Consider the following 17194-nt stretch of genomic DNA (forward strand, 5'->3'; position numbering starts at 1 on the left):
CCGGCGGCGCGCTCCCGCGCTGGTCGGGACCCCCGTGAGTCCGGTCGCGGGACCCGCGGACTCGATCGCCGCGGGCATCCCCGCGATTGTCTCACGGAGCGGCCGAATGGAGGAAATGCTGTGTAAACAACATTTTTCCATTCTGCCTAGCAACTAGTGACGCTGATCTCTGCTCCATGTGATTGGAGCAGAGATCAGTGTACACTAAATGAAAGCCCAACCCCCCCACAGTTAGTATCACACCCCTAGGAACACTTAACCCCTACACTGCCACCCACTGGTTAACCCTTTCACTGCCAGTGTCATTTACACAGGAATCACTGCATTTATATAGCAGTGATTACTGTATAAATGACAATGGTCCCAAAAATGTGTCAAAAATGTCCGATGGGTCCCCGACAATGTCGCAGTCACAATAAAAATCGCAGATCGCCGCCATTACTAGTAAAAAAAAAAAATAATAAAAAATTATTAATAAAAATGCTATAAAACTATCCCTATTTTGTAAACGCTATAACTTTTGCGCAAACCAATCAATAATCGCTTATTGCGATTTTTTTTTTTTTTACCAAAAATATGTAGAAGAATACGTATCGGCCTAAATTGAGGGAAAAAAATGTTTTTTTATATATTTTTGGGGGATATTTATTATAACAAAAAGTAAAAAATAATGCGTTTTTTTCTAAATTGTCGCTCTATTTTTGTTTATAGCGCAAAAAATAAAAACCGCAGGGGTGATCAAATACCACCAAAAGAAAGCTCTATTTGTGGGAAAAAAAGGACGTCAATTTTGTTTGGGAGCCACGTCGCACGACCGCGCAATTGTCAGTTAAAGCGACGCAGTGCCGAATCGCAAAAAGTGGTCTGGTCTTTGACCAGCAAATTGGTCCGGTCTGAAAGTGGTTAATTCAGTCCTGACTATGAGGCATAAGAGGAGAGAGACTAATCCTAAAAATAAACAAAAAAGCGAGAAAAGAGTGGGAGGGAGATGTGAGTTTAGTAACACTTTCACCCTAACAGTAAAATTCCGTATATGCAGTAAAGCATGCTTGTTATACTTGCTGTGGAACCTAAGGGGTAATCCTCCACATTGTGTAAAAAGGCTTTTTGCTTCTGTCTTCTCTGATCCTCCCCTTCTTTTACTGTCTTCAGTCTATCTGCTGATAGAACAGAGCCTTGGAGGCACTCTGCACATACTCAGTTTGTTGTCGGGGTTCCTGCAGCCTCATAGGGCAGTCATATTTCCCCCTCCAAGCTTTAACCAGTGCTTGGCCAGATACTAATAGAAGTCACAAGACTGCTCTAACTCAGGGCTTGACAAATTTGCTTTGAATCTAGGAGCTATTTTTTTTAGAGTGGTATGGATTGTCAGCTCCCGGGGTAAGGCCAGTAATTTTCGCCCCCAAAACCCTAACTCACAACCGAGCAGCCAATCAATAACTCCAATGTAACGCTGTTACATCAGGGTTATAGGCTGGCAACAGATGGCACTGGTTGGCACTGGCAGGTGGCACTGGTTTGGCCGTGAGACAATCGTGATCTTTAGTCTAAGCAAAAATATTTGTGATTCTCGTTTTAGCCAGAATCGTGCAGCTCTAATGAATGGCCAAGCGCTTACCTAAACACCTTTCTGAAATGTGGCTTTAGGCGCGTTTTTAACGCTGCTGAAGCAAGGCATCCAGAGGAGGGGAGAAACGTGTGTGCATTAGGCCTTAGAATGTATAATGCAGAGGTGTTTCGTGGGTTTCCTGCTTATGTTATTACTGTAATTGGCTCTTGCAGAACCCGCATGGTTGGGAGCTTACGCCTGCATTTCCTAGTCACTTTACTAGGAACTCTCAGTGAACGCGATCTCAGTCCAACCAAGGGATAGAGGCTGCACATAAGTACACAATATTACCAAAAGTATTGGGACACCTGCCTTTACACACACGAAAAATGGCATCCCAGTCTTAGGCTGTAGGGTTCAATATTGTGTTTGCCCACCCTTTGCAGCTATAACAGCTTCAACTCTTCTGGGAAGGCTGTCCACGGTTTTCCAAGGTTCGGGAGTGTGTCTGTGGGAATGTTTGATCATTCTTCCAGAAGCGCATTTGTGAGGTGAGACACTGATGTGGATGAGAAGGCCTGGCTTGCAGCCTCCACACCAATTCATCTCTAAGGTGTTCTATCAGGTTGAGGTTAGGACTCTGTGCAGGCCAGTCAAGTTCCTCTACCCCAAACTCCCTCATTCATGTCTTTGTGAACCTTGCTTTGTGCACTGGTGCACAGCCTTGTTGGAACAGAAAGGGGACATCCGCAAACTGTTCCCTCAAAGTTGGGAGCATGAAATTGTCCAAAATATCTTGATATGCTGACCTTAAGAGTTCCCTTCACTGGAACCAAGGGGCAAAACCCAACCCCTGAAAAACAACCCCACACCATAATCCCCCCTCCGCCAAATGATTTGGACCAGTACACAAAGCAAGGTCCATAAAGAAATGGATGAGCAAGTTTGGGGGTGAAGGAACTTGACTGATCTGCACAGTTTCCTGGCCTCAACCTGATAGAATTGGGTTGAATTATATCAGGTTGAGGTCAAGACTCTGTGCAGAGTCCTGACCTCAGAGTGCGCAGATACATGTTTAGCCAATCCTGGGGTTGCGTATACATATGGCTGCAGGGCAGAGAAGAGCCTCCATAATGCCTCAGGAGGGTGCAGGCTCTTGTCTGAATATACTCAAGTTCTTCCCCTGAGTCCTGAGTGTAGTGCGCTCCTCCCCACTGGCCCCCCCACCTCTCCGATCCATCCAAGGTGCTTGTGGGGTGGACAAGAATGGAGAGCCAGCAGGGGTCAGTACCAGAGCATGTAGATAGGCCACGGCAGCTTCCCTGTGCTACCCTGCATCTGATAACTTCTGTACCTTCCTGATCCACCATTGCCATACTCTTCTAAACCCCCAGTGCCATGCCCTCCTGGCACCCCACCCAGCAGTGCCATGCCCTCCTGACACCCCACCCAGCAGTGTCATACCCTCCTGATCCAGCAAAGGGTCAGCAGGCACCAGAAGGGTGTAGAGAGATAAACTTCTTTATACAAGCAGGCACTTGACAAAGTGTTGCCATGAGGACAAAAGTTGAGCATCCCGGCTCAAGTGTTATTTGTAGAACTACCTTTTCATTCAGCGTTTTCAGACTTTTCAGTCTGCCTGAGCTGTGACTGGAAAAAGGGTCATAGTTCAGATAATTTAGCAGTTTGCAGGAGAGGACTTTAATTGCAGGGCCTGCAAGGCACTAGGGTATACCCACAAGGTAGACAGGGAGGGCATCCTGCCCTCCTCATCTTCTTGGAGGAACTCTTCTTCTCATGGATGTATTTTCTTTTCCCCCCATTTAAAATAAACGTTTCATGCAAGAAATGCAGGACCACCAGATAGTTTGGATTGAGCTGGGGACCTCGCTTTCAGGAACAGTTGTGCACTTCTACACATTCCTACGGTATCTTGAGACTTATGTGTTCTATAAAAAGAGGTGGCATCAATGGCTCATCCAGAACCTGGGAACCAAGCAATAATTTTGTTGAAAAGTTGTTTTTTTGGTGCTTTTATTTATTCTTTTTGTTTAATAAGTATTTTTAGAAGGTAGTGCGCTGTTAATAAAGTAAACCTTGCCTGTTAATGCAGAGTCCACTGTAAGGGCGATTTCACACTGCGCCACGGTTCTTTGGTCAAGGCACCCGCACGAAAACCAAGGGTTAGCTGTGCTTTCCCATAGACTTCTAATATGTCCCGCAGTTTGGTGCCCAACCAGAAAGTGCTCCAAAATTCCTTCATGCATTAGTTTTGGTGTGCTTTCTATAAGCAAACCAAGACCCCAGGGCATAATTGAAGTTTATGGGAAGGCGCAGCTAACTGGCACCAAAAGCGAGGATTAGCTACGCTGCCCAGAGTGAGTGACCTGAAACCCCAACCTATCCTGTCCTCATGGTTGAGGGTTAGTGACTTGTACTGAAGTCAGAGAGTTGGCATCAGCTGGGCAACAAAGACTGCCTCCATTTTACTCTTTTGAATGATCTTTTTTAGTCCATCACTTAATTGATGTCATTGTCTTTGAGTTTTGTAAAGAATGTGCGTGCCTAGCCTTCCGCACCCCCAGTCTCAGCAAGAACCACATATCCACCCCATAAAATGTCTGTAGATATGGAATATATCAGTACATGATTGCAGTAGGTAAAAGATGCACCAAGTAATGTGTTTACAAGTGATTATTTAGTCTTCTATTGTTTGCCTCTAATACTTAACAGATAGTAAAAAAACGTATTTATGTTTTTGTTTAATTTTTTTTTTTTACATACTAATGAGAATATCTTGACCAATATACTTCTGCTTATCTGCTATATTAAAATGTATTTCAATATCAATAGGACACTGGCTCCTAAAATAATGGTAAAGAAAAAAAAAATTATATATATTTTTTGAGAGATGGGGCAGTTTAATACATGAAATCGGATTTTGGGAGCACTTTGGGGGGTGTTACTAAAACTGGAGCAGAAAGAATCAAACAAGCATGCACAGTAATCTATCAGCTTCTAAAGTGGAGCTAAACTCTGCAAGATACTCACTTTCATCCTCCACCAATGAGACAGGTTAAATACCTCACCAGCCATTGCCATCTTCATCTTCTCCCCAGGCTACTTTTTCATGTGCCAGGCTTTTAGTATCTTGATTAATCAGCGGGGAATGACGTGATCACATACACGCACATGGGAGTCATTCATTCTGCCGTGTCTTGGAAATGCAGGCTGATCTGCACATGTGCAGCTCAGTGTACATTCAGTAGAAGACTGCATGGAGGCAGGTAAGTGTGCCTTATTGCAGAAGAGACATGCTATGCTCACTCAGTTTTATTTTAAATTGAAGGTTTTATTTTGCTTTAACCACTTAAAGTGGAGGGCCACCCTGAAAACCCAAAAATGTTAAAAATGACAAAAAAAAATAAAAAAAATAAAATGAAAAAAATTTTTTTTTTTACTTACCAGAAATGCCTGTTGCTAGGCACTTTATCCTAATCTTCCTCTTCCTCCTCCGCGGAGATCTTCTGTCTTCTGTCTTCGTCGCGGCGTCTTCTGGGAAATGGGTCGCGCTGTGTTCTGGGAACTGTGTGTTCCAGAACACAGCGCGTCCCATTCAGAAAGCGCTGCGGGACTCGCGCATGCGCAGTAGTTCCGGGACTCGCGCATGCGCAGTAGGAAACGGGCAGTGAAGCCGTAAGGCTCCGCTGCCTGTTTCCCTTACAGGGAATGGCGGCGCCGGGACCCGAGAGCCGAGGGACGGCTCGGCCTCGGGCGGCCGACATCGCGGGCGCCCTGGACAGGTAAGTGATTTTATTAAGTCAGCAGCTGCAGTGTTTGCAGCTGCTGACTTTTTTTTTTTTTTTTTTTTTTAAACTGGCCCTCCTCTTTAAGGACCAAGCCTAGTTTTCAGACTTGGAGATTACAAGTTAAAATCATTTTTTTTTGCTAGAAAATTACTTGGAACCCCACAACATTATATATTTTTTCCTAACACCCTAGAGAATAAAATGACGGTCGTTGCAATACTTTTTGTCACACCGTATTTACGCAGCGGTCTTACAAGCACACTTATTTATTTGGCAAAAAAATACACTTTTTTTAAATTAAAAAAATAAGAAAAAGTTAGCCCAATTTTTTTTTTTTTACATTATGAAAGATAATGGTACTCTGAGTAAATTGATACCCAACAGGTGACGCTTCAAAATTACGCCCTCAAATAAACTATTTGTGCTGCAGCATAATACTTTGACACTCGATGCACCAGAATTAGATGTCATGTGCGACAATTTGTTTCCTCAAAAATCTTAGTTTATATTAAAATCCATGACTGAACCATATGGGCTGGAGAGTTGAGGGGAAGGAGTCACTGCTTTGACGGTGATTTAAATTTCAACTTGAGTTACTGAGCTCTGTAAACTGTGTGTGTGTGTGTGTGTGTGTATATGATATATATATATATATATATATATATATATATATATATATATATATATATATATAATATAATATAATTATAACAAGAGGTAAGGAGAACCTGGGAAAACGTGAAAGGGAACCTAAAACAAGATTATTCATATGCACCAGTATACACTCACCTAAGGGCTTGTTCATGTCTGGTGCTTTGAAATGTTGATTAACATTGATCGATTCAAGGACCCAAAGAAACAAGTGTTTTTTATGTGCCCTGTTCACTCCATACGTGAACGCTGGGAAAAATTTGCAACATAAAAAAAAAAAATGTGCGCACCTCAACTTGTCAAAACATTTATGCATAGAGTTGACCGAAGTGTCATTTTGTGATACTTCCATAAGGTTAACAAAAAGGGGGAAAAGTGAACACTGCACTCTGCCCCTATACAGTTCCAATGCGAGCGTGCATACATTACAGTATATGGATAATGGGCTCCTGTTGGTGTGAACAGGTCCTCAAACTGGGTGACTGAAAGGATTTTTTTTTTTTAAAGTCTGGACACTTGAACTTAATCATGTGTTGAAACCAGCTATATGCACATACTGCAGCTGCTGACTTTTAATAATCAAACACTTACCTGTTCTGGAGTCTAGCGATTTTGGCACCACGTCTGATGTTTCCATGCGCGAGGCTCTGCTCATCTCTCCTACTGGCCCGGCGGCCCATGTTTCGTCAGATTAGGTGACCCATAAGAATGTGTAATGGAAGTGATGTTCCGTCGCCACCATCTTGCTACACCATGCGCTGTCTGCTCCACAGTAAGGATACACCCTCCAGAGTTTTGCATGTTACACTTATTTTTAAAGTAAAGTGAGTTTATATAGTGAAATACATTACTTGGCACTCCGTCTGACTGGTTAGATGTTGAATTTTAAAAGCAGCTGCAAGCCTGCTCATCTCATGGGTTTGCTAATCTGACAAAGTTCTCTGCTTTTAAAATTCAACATGTAAACATTCATACGGAGTTCTAAGTACTGTATTTCACTATATAAACTCATGTTACTGTTAAAAATAAGTGTAAAATGCAAAACTCCGGTGTCCACTTTCCCCTTCTCAGTGTATCCTTACTATGGAGGAGTGCGGGGTGCAGCAAGATGACGGTGATGGAACGTCACTTCCTTTTAAACATTCTGACGGGTTGCCTAATCTGACGAAACACTGGGGAAGGAGGAAAGCGCTCCGAGAAGTGGGGACAGGATACCTGTGAAATACAGGAACGGTGGAAGGATTACAGTGGATGGACGTTCCACTTTTGGGTGGAACTCCACTTTAAGTCTCCAGAGTACTTCCAGCTTTTGAACCTCTTCCAGCTGCTGCCTCTGAATATGTGACCAACCTTGTCCTTCTGAGAAGGCTTTGGAGAATCTTCAGATAGATGTGGAGTTTCTATAGTAGAAACCCTTCAAAAATCATTGCTGGGGTTTTGAGATTCTCCATCTATATGACTAAGGGATCATTGGTTATTGGTGTTCACTACTGGTCATCCACCACAGTTGTTTTTCGTGGTCTTCCGGGTCTTTTGGTGTTGCCGAGCTCACCGTTGCATTCTTTCTTTTTTAAGGATGTTCCAATTTGATTTGGCCACACCTAATGTTTTTGTTATCTCCTCTGATGGGTTTGTTTTGTTTTTTCAGCCTAATGATGGCTTGCTTCACTGATATTGACAGCTCTTTGGATCTCATATTGCGAGTTGACAGCAACAAATTCCAAATACAAATAGCACACTTGAAATGACCTCTGGACCTTTTATCTGCTCCTTGTAAGTGGGATAACACACACCTGGCCATGGAACCTCAGTTCACCTATCTCCCATTTCGGCTGCTTCCAGATCATAGAATTTTAGAATTTTCTTTCTTGTTATATATTAAAAAAAAGTATCTTATTGACCCCCCCCCCCCCCTTTCTTTTCTACCCTTGCATTATCGGCATTGCCATGTAAAAAAACGTTCATCTTTGGTCACGTGAGCTTGATCAGTCCAATCCTTCTTGACACACCAGTGCCCATTCTGTAATCAGAAGCCCTTCCCACGATCGGTTGCTATGGCACTATATCAACGTCCCCTGGCTGAATGGACTATAAAAACCTCTCCAAACATGGCGACAACTATTGCCTGATGAAGGAGCATGCATGCCCCAAACGCGCGCTCTTCCCCAGTCTCTCACCATCCAGGAAGTGGCGTGTCCAGCCGCCCCTGAGCCAAATCTGACAACCAAGACGCTTTGGGAGCCACCAGAGCAGCCAAGAACATAGCTGCCTCTCCACCTGCGAGCCGACTGCCTTTCCTCAGGAGTGGATGAAATTCCTATACCATTTCACATGCGCTGTAATCTCTACAATCTTGTGAGTTTAAAATAGTCTGTCCTATATTAAAATGTTTTTATCACGCTGCACTTAGGTGGGGCTGCTCTCTTCTTTGTTTTTTACTGTCTACAGAACCCGCTTCTAGCTTGTTATGAGCCGGCAGCCATCCAGAGTCAGTCCATCTGTGACCATCTACACCCCTCTTGCTGCACTTTAACTCACATACATGGACTCCCCACTATAGAGAATAGATTAATTGCCCATTTCTCTCTATTTGAGCTGACAGAGCGCACATGGACATTTGTATACAATATTCCAGCATGAAAATGACCCAAAACACACGGCCAAGGCAACAAAAGGAGTGGCTCAAGAAGCAGCACATTAAAGTCCTGGAGTGGCCTAGCCAGTCTCCAGACCTTAATCCCATAGAAAATATGTGGAGGGAACTGAAGGTTCATGTTACCAAACATCAGCCTCGAAACCTTAATGACTTGGAGAGGATCTGCAAAGAGGAGTAGGACAAAATCCCTCCTGAGATGTGTGCAAACCGAGTGCTTTCACAGTGGAGTGATGCGCTCAAAGGATGGGGAAAAAAGTCCTGCAAGCAGCATCTTTGGGGCATTGCGGAAACAGTGAATACACCGCTCCTAAAATGCTCCTGCCATTGAAATTGATAGGGCTTTTAACCCCCTGCCGAAAAACAGGTTAAATGTGCATTGAAAGTGCCACTGCCGAAGTGGTATGCGGGTGCTTCTGCAGCGGTGCTTTGCACGCGCGTTTAACCCTTTTTGGCTGCTATCGGGGTGGGTTAAAAACATCCTGCTAGTGGCCGAAAAGCACTGCTAAAGATAGCGGTGCTTTACCACCAACGCCCCAGTGTAAAAGTGCCCAAGGCATGTTATTGAACTGACATTTCCAATGAGCAGCAGTGGGTTGGTTTTGGGATGTCCAGTCTACAACCATAGATTTAGTTATTCTGGGTATTTGGGGTGACAAAGGGCAAACATCACTTTAACATTATATTTTATGGAGAGGTGGATAACTAATGCTACCAGCAGCTAGCAGGTCTCCACCAAGGTAATGCTCATGCATCTTGTGTTACTAAAACGTGTTTGTGTCATCTACAATTTGTTATACAAATTCAAACTTTAATTCATATAAATGGTGTTTTCCTGTTATGCAATATCTTACAATTTTAGTAGTTATGCAATCTGTTTGCTGCTTCCAGCAGAGTAATTCTATAAAATGTTATTTGATTTATAACCATGCGGAATAGCAACTGTACCCCTCAATGTTTCTATTTAGTTTTAAACAAAACTACAATTGGGCTTTGAAGTGACCCTGACAAGCACATGGGAATGTTTACTTTTCACACTGCCTGCGCCACAGAACTCAACTCACATTATAATATCCATAGAAAGTACAGACCGACAACCTGACAGCTTCTCCATAGAAAATATTTATTCAAGCATTATGGCAGTAACATCATCTAAAAATGCTGACGAGATTTTTGGATGATGTTACCGCTGTAATGCTTAAATAAATATTTTTTATGGAGAAGCTGTCAAGTTGCCGGTCTGTACTTTCTATGGATCTTTTGTGAGCTTAATTAGCCAGAGCACCGACTACTCTACACACCAATTATACTATATAGCGGTAGAGCTCGGGTGAGTTTCTCTTGCCACATTAGAATATGACTGTGCTAGGCCCTGCCACTGTATGAGTATAGGGAAAAGCAACACAGGGTTTGCACAGGATGTGAGTGCGGGAATCTTGAGGGTTGTGTTTAAGTGGAGAAGAGTAGGTTTTCAGGTTTCTCTGAGTTTTGTAATTCCGGATCAGGGTCCAGAGTCTGAAGGCTTCAAAGAGTCTTGGCTGGGTCAGAGCCTTCAATCCTGTGTCCAGGTCTTACTGGAGATCTGTAGGCTGTATAAGTGTGCAGCCATGCACACTTGTTGAAAGCAAGCCCTGGCCATAGTATGCTCTTGTTAGAGACCGAGGAGCTCAACTCAGGAGACAGCACTCCATGCTGATGGAGAGGTTCTATGGTCATATGAGTGGGAAAGCTGAGGAAGGTAAGTGAGTTTGGGAGACTTAGAGAGCCAGAATGACTGAGTAAGTCCAGGGGACTGAGGGAATTTGGAGATCTCAGAAAAGCAAGAGAGCTTGGGGTGTCGGGAGAACCCCTTTCGAGATGCCATGGAGTGGGTCTGTGCAGCGGTATGCTGCAGCTGAAAGGCTGAGTGAGCCATGAAATCCCAGGGAGTCAGGAGAGCTGGGGGAGACAACCTAAGGAACCAGTGAGAAGAGCAGTGGTGCTGTTGAAGAGGGAGTTGGGTGGATTGATATTTTAATTATCCTAATGCTTCCTGGTGTAATTTTTAGTATCCACTGGTGTGTTCACTAGAGCTGCACGATTAAGCGTTAAAAAATCGAGATCACGATCTTAAAGAGGAACTGCAGTCTGCTCACATAATTTGTCATAAAAACATCTTTGCCATTCTGATGCTTCCCTCCAACCACTTTGAATATTATTATATATATATATATATATATATATATATATATATATATATATATATATATATATTGTGATTCTGTACTTTCCAAATATGCTGCAGAAATCTCCCTCCACTGAGTCTGGCTGCATCCATTTTAACTGTGGGCAGCTGAATCTGCTGCCTGTTCACTTCCTGGATTTACACAGACACAGAGGCACACCTCCAGCTCTGCAGCTCTCATTGGCCCTCTTATGACTCACCCCCCCCCCCCCCTTCCTGGCAAACTCACAGGAGAGTGAGAGAGAGCTGTGCACCATGTCATAAGCCTAGGCTTTTTTCCAGACAAGAAATAGGAAGTGGGCTGTATAAGGTATTTACTGGCAGGAAAAAAAGTTTTTACTATCCAAAGTTAAAACGGCTAGGGCAAAAAATCTAATAGATGGAAAAATGAAAAAATTTATGAAGTTTGTTTTAATACAGCATTTTCTGATTTGGTGCAGAGAGTTCTCTGCTCACAGCCGATTAGCTGTCAAAAAAAAAAAGAAAAACGGGCAGCCTGCCAAATTTATCACAACATTCCACAGGTGGAGATAGAGAGACATTGTAACTAGTGGTGCACCAGAATTTCGGGGGGGGGGGGGGTGCCAATAATGGAGCCAAAAAAGGAGCGGGGCTGTCCCGCCGGGTGCTGTATCATCCCGGTGCGCCTCTGTCCGAGTCTCCCCTCCCTCCTGCTCTTCTCACAAGTATCATGAGATGCAGCCTCCCTAGTACCTGGTAGTGCGATCTCACGCCATGTCAGAGATCTGAATCGCCATGCAGCCACTGTAATGACTTCCCGCCTCTTGTGATAGACGGTACACTGATCCAGTGCCAGGAATCATTGTGTCGTGTGTCATAGGAGGCAGAACATTGTTACAACAGCTGCAGGGAGATTCTAATCCAGCTCTGGCACAGTGTGAGATCATGCTACCGTGCACTGGCAGGCTGTATCTCGTGGGCACTGGTAGGCTGTACATGATGGGCACTGGCGGGCTGCATGTTATGGGCGCTGGTGGGCTGCTGTATCTGATGGGCACAGGCAGGCTGTTGCATCTGATGGGCACATGCACTGGTGAGGCTGCATGCAGGGCACAGGCAGGCTGCGGCATCTGACGGGCACTGGTAAAGCTGCATTTGATGGATAATGGTGAGGCTGCATTGATCTCTTGTATCGTGTCTGCAGTCTCTGACCGTCTCCTGTATCATGTCTGCTAGAGGTGCACCGAATGGAAATTTTGCTAATACTATTAGCAGTGTGTTTAAGTTTACATAAGAGATTGCAAACATTTATACAAAAGAGGTTTAGAGACTGAGGACATGATACAAGAGATGGTCAGAGACTGCAGACTGCATTTTTCTTGACCTTTCTTGCACTAAAGGTGCCAATAATGGCCAACAATAAATTCATATTAATGTGCATCCTTCAGTTTCGTTTTTGGCACCAAAAATTTCCATTTGGTGCTCCCCTATTTGTAACATTTAGTTCTTCTAGATCAAAGGGAAAAGCTGTAAATGAGGTCAGTTTAACCACTTAAAGACTAAACCTTTTTCTAATGCTGGCCAGCCATACACTATATGAAAAATCAACCGAAATTCAGTCATTTGGCCAGTTCATTTGTTTTTTGGCCAAAAAAAACAAAGGACAAGTTTTGAAAATTTTATGCCGAACGAACGATAAATTGAGAGGTTAACGTACTTCCCATCTGAACTGTTTGCACTAGGTATATGTAAAACAAATGGAAAAAAATGTACTCGTTTATGTCCACTGAACGATTTATGGTCATTACATGATGGCATTATCGTTTACTCTACCGACTGAATAATCCTTTTTCGAAAAAGGGTTCAGCTGATTTGTCGTATAGTGTATGGCCAGCATGACGCTTGTTGCTTACAAGTTGGTCATTATTTTTGCCAGAAAATAACTTAGAACCCCCAAACATAATATAAATATATATATATATATATATATATATATACAGTGGTGTGAAAAAGTGTTTGCCCCCTTCCTCATTTCCTGTTCCTTTGCATGTTTGTCACACTTAAGTGTTTCGGAACATCAAACCAATTTAAACAATAGTCAAGGACAACACAAGTAAACACAAAATGCAATTTGTAAATGAAGGTGTTTATTATTAAAGGTGAAAAAAAATCCAAACCATCATGGCCCTGTGTGAAAAAGTGATTGCCCCCCTTGTTAAAACATACTATAACTGTGGTTGTCCACACCTGAGTTCAATTTCTCTAGCCACACCCAGGCCTGATTATTGCCACACCTGTTCACAATCAAGGCATCACTTAAATAGGAGCTGCTTGACACAGTAAGGTCCACCAGAAGATCCTTAAAAGCTACACATCATGCCGAGACCCAAAGAAATTCAGGAACAATTGAGAAAGAAAGTAATGGAGATCTATCAGTCTGGAAAGGGTTATAAAGCCATTTCCAAAGCTTTGGGAATCCAGCGAACCACAGTGAGAGCCATTATCCACAAATGGCGAAGACATGGAACAGTGGTGAACCTTCCCAGGAGTGGCCGGCCGCCCAAAATTACCCCAAGAGCGCAGCGACGACTCATCCAAGAGGTCACAAAAGACCCCACAACAACGTCCAAGGAACTGCAGGCCTCACTTGCCTCAGTTAAGGTCAGCGTTCATGCCTCCACCATCAGGAAAAGACTGGGCAAAAATGGCCTGCATGGCAGAGTTCCAAGGAGAAAACCACTGCTGAGCAAAAAGAACATCAAAGCTCGTCTCAATTTCTCCACAACACATCTTGATGATCCCCAAGACTTTTGGGACAACATTCTGTGGACCGATGAGACAAAAGTGGAACTCTTTTTGGAAGGTGTGTGTCCAAGTATATCTGGCGTAGAAGGAACACTGCATTTCAAAAAAAGAACATTATACCAACAGTAAAATATGGTGGTGGTAGTGTGATGGTCTGGGGCTGTTTTGCTGCTTCAGGACCTGGAAGACTTGCCGTGATAAAAGGAACTATGAATTCTGCTGTCTACCAAGAGATCCTGAAGGAGAATGTCCGACCATCTGTTCGTGTACTCAAGGTGAAACGAACTTGGGTTCTGTAGCAGGACAATGATCCTAAACACACCAGCAAGTCCACCACCGAATGGCTGAAGAAAAACAAAATGAAGACTTTGGAGTGGCCTAGCCAAAGTCCTGACCTGAATCCTATTGAGATGTTGTGGTATGACCTTAAAAAGGCCGTTCATGCTCGAAAACCCTCTAATGTAACTGAATTAGGACAATTCTGCAAAGATGAGTGGGCCAAAATTCCTCCAGGACGCTGTAAAAGCCTCATTGCACGTTATCGCAAACACTTGGTTGCAGTTGTTGCTGCTAAGGGTGGCCCAACCAGTTATTAGGTTTAGGGGGCAATCACTTTTTCACACAGGGCCATGATGGTTTGGATTTTTTTTCACCTTTTAATAATAAACACCTTCATTTACAAATTGCATTTTGTGTTTGCTTGTGTTGTCCTTGACTATTGTTTAAATTGGTTTGATGTTCCGAAACACTTAAGTGTGACAAACATGCAAAGGAACAGGAAATGAGGAAGGGGGCAAACACTTTTTCACACCACTGTATATATAATTATTCTGGGAGCCTTGACCAGACATTATACATGCACTAACATTTCAGCTTTTATAGTGTACAGGCCCATAATGCTTCATTTCCTGTGTATTACAGATGGAAGGCTATAAGTTGCCTTTTGAATGATTTCATTTATTTTATTATATTTTTTTTTATTTAAAAACACTTGGGTCACTAATAGGGCAATGTAAAATTGTATGACTTATTGTGTTTTTTTATTTTATTAGGAATTTCTTTTGAGAGAAGCGAATGATGTCCAGCTAGCATTATGCAAAAGGTGACCCAGAAAAAGGTAGGACTTTTTTCCTAAATATAATCTACAAAATGCTTCATGTGTTCAACCCACCATAATTTAGAAAGTGATGATGACCGCAACGTCTGAAAAAAGTTGGGACAGGGCAACAAAAAGCTGGCAAAATAAGTGGTGCCTACAAGGAAGAGCCGAAGAACGTTTTGCAGCTAAGTAGATAAATTGGCAACAGGCCAGTAACATAATTGGGTATAAAAAAGGGCATCTTATGCCTCATACACACAATCGAATTGTCCGCCGGACCGCATTACGCCTGACAATTCGATCGTGTGTGGGCTCCAGCGGACTTTTTCATCGTAAAGTCCGGCAGACTTAGAAAGTAGATTTGACTCAAAATTTGTCCGCCAGACTTGACTTTCAGCGGACAATCCCTTTGTCTGTGTGCTAGTCTGGCGGACTAAGAATGACGCATGCTCAGAAGCAAGTACGAGAAGGAAGCTATTGGCTACTGGCTATTGAACTTCCTTTTTCTAGTCCTGTCGCCGGAGTGTCCGTGTGTGGCCAAGTCCGTTCGTTAGAAAGTCCGGTGGATTGTTTGCCGGACTAAGTCCGCCGGACAATTCGGTCGTGTGTACGCGGCATTAGAAAGTCCGTGTCCTAGAAGTACAAATGAGCAGAGGTTCACCAATCTGTTAAAAGCTGCATCTGAAAATTGTCGAAAAATTTCAGAAAAATGTTCCTCAATGTAAAATTGCGAAGACTTTGAAATGTATCATCATCTACAATGCATATCATCAAAAGCTTCCAAGAATCTGGAGAAATGTCTTTGCTCAAGGGACAAGGCTGAAATGCAATATCTGATTGCCTGTGATCTTTGGACCCCTTGGAATACTTCCAAAAATCACTGCCTGAACACCGTTCACGGTGCCATCCAAAAATACAAGTTAAAGCTCTATCATGGAAAGAAGAAGCTAAATCTGAACATATTCCAGAAACATTGATGTCTTCTCTGAGCCAAAGCTCATTTAAAATGGTCTCTAATAAAACCAAAGAAATTTCCAAGCTCAACTTTAACGATCAGCCTTCGACCAACTGAATTTACCTGTCTAAAAGGATGTGTTAAGAACAGAGGTTTAGTCTGCACACATTTGCAAATACATGCGTACGCTACAGGCTGCGTCAAGGCACCCTGTGTCCTGTAGTTCCTAACGCTAACTTCTAAGTACATAATATCATCAAAAGATTCCAAGAATCTGGAGAAATCTCCTTGCTCAAGGGACAAGGCTGAAACGCAATATGGGATGCCCATGATCTTTGGACTGTCAGATGGCACTGCATTAAAAACAGGCATGAGTCTGTGATGGACATCGTGCATGGGCTCAGGAATACTTCCAAAAATCTGAACACAGATCTCTGTGCCATCCAAAAATGCAGGTTAAAACTCATGCAAAGAAGAAGTCATATCTAAACATTTCCAGAAACGTTGATGTCTTCTCTGGGCTAAAGCTCATTTAAAATGGTCTGTTGCAAAGTGGAAAACTGTTCTGTGGTCAAAATTTTACATTATTCATGGTAACCATGTGTGTCGCATCCTCCGGACTGAGGAGATGAAACCTATCTGCTTGTTATTGGCACGCAGTTAAAAAGCCTGCATCTCTGGTGGTATGGGGGTGCATTGGAGTCTATAGAATGGGCAGCTTGCACATCTGGAAAGGCACCATCAATGCTGAAAGCAACACTACTGTGCAAAAGTTTGACAGGTATAAAAAAAAAAAATTAAGAATTCTTTCAGAAATATTTTTCTTTTTTTTCTTAAAAACAGCATCAATTCTTCTTCTTCTAGGTATCCTTGCACACAGTTTTTGAAGGAACTCAGCAAGTAGGTTGTTCCAAACATCTTGGAGAACTGACCACAGATCTTTTGTGAATGTAAGCTGCCTCACATTGTTCTATCTCTTCATGTAATCCCAGACAGATTTGATGTTAAGATCGCGGCTCTCTGGGGGCCAAACCATCATTTCGAGGACTCGTTTATGCAGAAGATGGTTCTTAATGACAATGGGCCTCCCTGATGGTATGGGCTGATGGGTAAATATCTGCCTGTATTTATAAACCTTAAGGACACCATTGGTCCTTTACCAAATTTCTAATTCCATTTGCAGAAATGATGCCCCAAGCTTGCAAGGAACCTCCACCATGCTTCACAGCCCCAGGCCTTTGGCAACCAAACTGCCTTTTATACCATTTATAGAAAACAAGAAATCTCCACATTGTGTAAAATCATCTTAATAAAGAATTTATTTAAACAATAGAGAACTTACAAAAATTAAGTAGTAAGCATGAATGAGATATCTCCATAGCAGTCATCACATAGAAATTCGAAAGGAGCAAAGTCATGTAGCGGGGTTGTACAGACCCGATGCTTTTCATCCACAAAGAATTCAGCTGGGGTATGAATCCAAGTCCA

The 17194-nt window shown here is 42.9% G+C and overlaps 1 protein-coding gene across 1 annotated transcript in view; it reads left to right on the forward strand.

The window, feature by feature from the left end:
• The window catches only part of SLC23A2 (solute carrier family 23 member 2), a 246869-nt gene that overhangs the window by 19785 nt on the left and 209890 nt on the right, over window positions 1–17194 (forward strand). Inside the window, exon 2 of the mRNA XM_077469482.1 lies at window positions 14705–14769. The gene's annotated coding sequence lies outside the window, so the exon portion shown is untranslated. The remainder of the gene's footprint in view (window positions 1–14704; window positions 14770–17194) is intronic.

Source organism: Lithobates pipiens, unplaced genomic scaffold, assembly GCF_037356315.1.
Source record: "Lithobates pipiens isolate NorthernLeopardFrog02 unplaced genomic scaffold, aLitPip1_a1.2 Scaffold_8, whole genome shotgun sequence".
Taxonomy (NCBI): domain Eukaryota; kingdom Metazoa; phylum Chordata; class Amphibia; order Anura; family Ranidae; genus Lithobates; species Lithobates pipiens.